The sequence below is a fragment of the Charadrius vociferus genome, unplaced genomic scaffold, assembly GCF_000708025.1.
Source record: "Charadrius vociferus isolate BGI_N301 unplaced genomic scaffold, ASM70802v2 scaffold228, whole genome shotgun sequence".
NCBI classification, from domain to species: Eukaryota; Metazoa; Chordata; class Aves; order Charadriiformes; family Charadriidae; genus Charadrius; species Charadrius vociferus.
This window is the reverse complement of record NW_009649864.1, coordinates 3,171,048-3,177,134: the sequence shown is the minus strand read 5'-3', so window position 1 is coordinate 3,177,134 and position 6,087 is coordinate 3,171,048. Positions and strand designations below refer to the sequence as shown.

Genomic DNA, 6,087 nt, shown 5'->3' with positions numbered 1-6,087 from the left:
TCTCTGGAGACTTTCAAGACCCGCCTGGATGCAGTCCTGAGTAATGTGCTCTGGGCAATCCTGCTTTAGCAGGGGAGTTGGACTAGATGATCTCTAGAGGTCTCTTCCAACTCTGAAAATTCTGCGATTCCGTGAATCTGTCTCCTGAAAAAATAACTGGACTAGAGAAAAAGGTCAGCAGCAAATGCAACGCATGGTTTTTAATTCCATGAGATACTTTTGTTAATGGATGAGAATACACATCAAATTTGTAAATAACATCAATACTGGAAGGATGTTTTGGAGTGTAGAGCACAGAATTAGAAATAAAACCACTCTCTAATAAACTTAATAGAATAAAATTCAATGAAAATGCTACATGGCATTTATAAACAATAACAACAAAAAAATCAAAGCATGGATAAAAATGGAGAGAAAGCAGCAATATGGTAAGAAACAATCCAAGTGGGTCAACACTATGAGCATGATTCAAAAATGTCAACATTATTCAATATGTTAGCAAGAATATTAGAAGACAGATACAGCAGGCAATATTTCTCCCTTATTCTGCACTGAAGTCACAGTGGAAGTGCTACGTCTAGTTTAGGTACCACAAATGCAAGCTAATAGAAGCCAATATAGAGAAGAGCAATCAAACAGATGGAACTCAAGATCTGAGAAGAAAGGTTAAAAGAACAAGATTTTTTTACCTTAGGGAAAACGAGAGGACAAACTAACAAGTTTTCAAGTGTGCAGAAGCCAAAGGCAATAGTTAACTTTTCTCTATGGCCACAGTAAATAACAGCATTCAGCCTGCTTTTTTTCCCCTTGAACAAGAAGTTCAAGAAGGAAGGGTGAAAATTAAGCACCAAAACAAGTTATTTAGGGGGACTGTGGGATTCTTGTTACTGCATGTTTAAGAACTGGTCACGAAGATGTACGTATACTTCACACTGCTTCAGAGCAAATGTATTCTCAAAGATCTTTACAAATCTCAGCATTTTTATAGCTCATATATGCTATTAAAACATACATCTTTTTTGGAGGCCTGACACAGTTTAGTGATCTCTAAATATACAGTAACATAAACTCACCTTCCCATCACATCTTGAGAAAGTCTGCAAGTTTCTTTCCACAGAAAATGCCACCCATTATCATTCTGTCATTGAGACAAGATCCTAGACAAACAGTCTATAGAATGAAAGTCACCACACCAGGGATAACACTTCTCAACCAGACAACAAAGACTCCGGTATCAAGCCAGACATAAAAAAGGTAATTTAGAGAAACGCAAAGGAAGGAATCCTACACGTCATTAGTATTTGTACTCATAATCAGGAACTGCCAATACACTTGCTCTTAATAGAGGAGTTGAAATATGAGATTACTTTCATCTTAGCACAAATATAATTATTTCTAAGCCAACTGCTCCCCATAAGATTAAAAAGATAGTCACCAGATTCTGCCCTCCATGCCTCCACCAATCTGAGCTTACCACCTATATATGTTTCTACTCCAATACCATTGCAACATACTATAATATTCTATAGTTATTCACAGACTGTTGCTTTGGGTAGCTGCAGAAAAAAGTAGAACTGAAGACAAAGCCACTTTTTATGAGAAAGAAGTTCCGAAAAAAAAAAAAATTAAAAAACCAATGTTAGGAAAGCCTGCCACGCATTAACAAAGAGAGTAGGTAGTCAGAATTTAAATACAATGCAAAAGCTTAACATAATGTAATAAACTAAACTACACATTCAAATTTCATAATTTCCCAATATGCTATGTAAAAACTAAGACTGCGTATCTTGTGACACTATTGCTAGTATGTACCTGTATATGACTATTGCAATGACAGCTGCAGACTAACTTGCCCAGAAACCTTTACAAAATACAGACAATAATACATTAATTATCATACACACAATTTCTTAAAGGATTTCTACTAGCTTTCTACTAGCTTCGAAGTAGAAAGGGAAATGTTAACGTCAGCAACAATCTAGAAAGCCTTGTTTTGTCAGTCATTCCTAAGGCAAGGAAGATGAGATAGTGCTCTCCTTTTCAGAACTAATGAGTCAACTAATAAATCATTTTGCAAAGCCAGCCACAAACTATATTAAAGTATCCCAAGACTGTATCATAAGTAAGAATCAAGTAACAGCCCTCACTCCTGATTTGGGGCTACAGGTAAAGGCAACCCATCCAAAGCATTAATGCATCATAGTCTGAGCAATAACTTTTGAATTATTACCTTATAACCCCACTCCAAGAAGAAGCAAACCCCTAAAATAAAAGAATAGGCTTCCTGTAACACCTATAACTTGCTTCATCAAAATTAAGTCAACAATCCCCCAAGAACAGATCATTCAGAATCTGACTTAAGGCTGAAGCTTTACTCGGGTACCTGAGACCTCATAAGGCAGTGGATCCAATCTGACAGCTCAGACCGCTGAAGGGAAAAGTTTTGTTCCTTCCTCCGCCCAACCCTTTCTTTGCTCTCACTGTGCCTGCTAATATCTGACCCCAAGATGAGACATTGCAACTCACCAAATCAAGAGAAAATTTGCCCAGAAAAACAGCGAGTATTTTGCTGCTGGTTTAGCAAGCTGAACTAGCCCAACCAGAGCTTGAGCGCTGCCAAAGACAGCAAGGAGAGAGGAGTGCACTGACAAGAGCTAGACCATCATTTTCAGCTGTCACTACATCAGTTCAGTTCATGAAAATTTACCCCTTCTGATTAACAGAAGATCACCAGACACATCTAACCTTAAAGCCAAAGTGAAGGAGGACTGAAAGGGAAAGCCCACAGTTGAGAATAATTATATACAGACATAAATAAAGCAACCACATTTCATTCCATCACAGTTTAATTTCTCCTTACTAAACTACAGGTTCATTTATTTTTTCAGTGGCTCCAAATCAGAAAGCAGCAGGTTTCTGGAAGCCTGCATTGCCTTATTAACTCAGACAACTGCATAAGTTTTATTATAAAAACAATGCACTGGCTTGATGTGCTTTCCGTGACATGGGAAACGTGGAAATACGGTAACATATTTCAGGGTAATGGTAAAGTTTAGTGGTAACACAGAAACATGAAACAGTAAAAACTCCGCTTCTTTTTAAGGAGGCAAAGAACAAAGTTAGGAGCAAATACCTTTTTGCTTCAAAAAAGTCTCCAAAGACAGCTTGAAATGCTGTCCAAAACTCTCTCTTGTCTCTCTACCAAACTACTATCATAGTCTATTAGTACTCCAATCTCCTGGACACTAGACATAACTTTCCAACCAAGTTTCTTGGAAGAAGGATCAAGGCTGAAAAAACATCCATGGAAACGTTCTTTCTTTCTATATGCTAAACATCCTAAACAGAACACGTACATTAACAGTCTACTTAAAAAGATGATTTACAAACTAGAAGTAGCAGATACAATGTATTTAGGATTTAAGGGACACTAAAGGAAGAAAGATTGGCATCACTGATTTCAAGAAATATCCTTTCAAGTGGTATCTTTGATTCAATACTATATTATTTATTCTCAAGCGCTATTCATGGCTTAAATGGGACTCTTACTTGATAGATACTGATCTGCAATGGATTACTGATGCAAGAATTATCTCAGTATCTAACAGACACCGTTACTTAAAATAAAGTCCTGGTGGTTCTTTCACTCATTTTAGTAAAAACATGGCATTTTCTTAGCAAGAAAAGAAGCAGACCTTAAAAAATTTTAAAAAGGCAAAATCATAGCTACCTGATACATACATAAAGCACAGCCTCACTAAATTCAACTCATATTCTAATATTCTAATATGATTTAGCCAAAGTGAAAATTATAGCCTTACAGTAATTAGGAAGTTTTTTAAAAGGGATACTTAGATAATTATGAACCTAACAGTTAAAACTGAAGTTATTAACATATGCATTATGCAGACAACCACAAATAGGTAGTTCTTCAACAGATAAAGTCCCTCTTCCTCTCCTGCTCCCAAGAACAGGAAGGCATGCAGAGTTTGATACTTTGTCCAGTTGAAGGCAGAATTACATACTGTCAATTTAGGTAACAATAGCTTTCTCCTTTTTATGGCAGCCACAAGCTACAACTTTTGATTCCGAAAAGCTCAAATAATCAGTTGAAAGACTCTCAGCCCATTCTTATGTCAACTTTGTAAATAGACAAAACAATGACTTCCAATTGAATAGTTTCAAAATAAATTCCAAAGAAGCAAGTATTACAAGTTTATGACAGACCATCTTCCCCATTCTCATTTAAAGCATTTTCCTTAAGTGTGTTTCAATCTATTTCAGCTCCTCCTCTAGGTTCACTTTACTAAAGTTAATGTATACAGAATATACTGTGTATTTTAAACTGTTAACATTGCAAAAGGTCATTGAAATGAATTCTGTTCTAACAATGCGTATGTTTTACACTACTCCAAGAAAAAAGTATTTAACACTGTAACAGGTACACCTCAAAGCTCACAAGTTAACAATCTGAAAAACTAAAATTTTCTCAGTTACTGTGTGCCACACCTGCAGCTTTTAGCATCTAAAATAAAAACTAAAATACTCAGCTCAAAGTGATTTTTATAATTTGAAAAAGTTATTCTGTTCCCTATTTTCAATTGAGTTCCAGGCTTTAGATTTTTATTTTTCAGAAGTGTGGCAAGAGATGACTAAGACAACTTGCAAGAATCACATGTACCATTACTAAACTACATAAAGGCCTGCTCTGTAATCTGAGTGAGAGAACTCTGCAGTTACTTTGTATGGAAAAAACGAACATAAGATATCATATGGTAATCATTATGGTAATAATTTGGATACAGATTTTCAGAGGTATCGCTACCCACAACACCTTGTAAATAGTAAAGATAGCAACTGCTTATAAATAGCAAATACTGTCTATACAAAATACTCATCACATGCTCAAAGAAACTATTGTCCAAGTATTACTTAAAACATAACAAGATTATTAAAATTCATTAAAGGGTGAAACTCAAATCCATATGCACACTTTTCCATATAATTATAGAGGACATACCAGATCTGTCAAGTCACAGTCAACAGATAACCACGCAGGCTTTATTCTCCAGTTGTTGCTCACATTTTATACAGAGAAGGTGATATGGGCACTAGCTTAGGACATCGCAGATTCAGGTATAATTCCTTGCTTATCTACAAACTTCCTGCACAGCCTTCCATACCTCACTAGTTCTCAGTACCTTCGTCCCATGTTGAATGCTGGGCTAAGAGCAGGAAGATTTCAAGGTACTCACATTATGGCAGCTGAGTCCCAAGCGTGTAAGATAATGAACACCCACTTTTTGAAACATAAAATAGAAAGCTGACAGTCATTACATCTGCGTTTACATATATTAGGAGTGACACTTGTTCACTTGGCATGACAAATTCTGAGTCCTTCTCTGAAGCCCATAAAATCAAGGACCTTAAGAAACAACAAGTAGAAAGCGTTTGTTCTTAAATATGGTGATCTGAAAGATCAAATGCATGCACTGTCCTGCATCAAATAATGACAGGTAAGGAGTTTCTCTCAAGTGCATCAATGGCTCTCTCCTGTAAAAGCAACTTTCTCTGTGTTAATTGCCTAACACTTAAAACTCATCTCATTTCACTGCTCCCATTTAGAAACAATCCTAAAATCAGTCTGCACTTCAAAGTCACGATAAAGGCCTAAAATTACAGTGCATACTATAGCTATTCCATCAGAGCTAGAAAGATCCTGGAAGCAAGGATTTGACACCACCACAGGCGTTAGTGTCCAGCAAACTCAGACCTGAAGCAGCAGGTGAAGGAGGCCCAGGGATGCCTTGCCAATGGAAAGCCAACCCTCATTCCTGCACGCCAAGGAGGGCCCAAGCAATCGCACCCCTCCAAAGGGCCCCTCACGCACATACCCACCGTTGGTGACACTGTATTTGACGCAGCCCACTAGTCCTAAGCCAGCGCCGGGTGCCCTCACACAGCTCTCCAGCCCAGGCCCAGGCTCCCCCTCCCCTCCCCACTACCCCACAGGCCAGTTAATCGGGAGAGCGCCTGAAGTCCCAACCACAACCGGGCCCCAAGCGAGAAGCTGCCAGCCCCAAGGCC

The 6,087-nt window shown here is 37.8% G+C and overlaps 1 protein-coding gene across 3 annotated transcripts in view; it reads right to left on the bottom strand.

Moving 5' to 3' along the window:
* The window catches only part of WDR20 (WD repeat domain 20), a 47,031-nt gene that overhangs the window by 40,579 nt on the left and 365 nt on the right, over window positions 1–6,087 (bottom strand). The window lies entirely within an intron of this gene.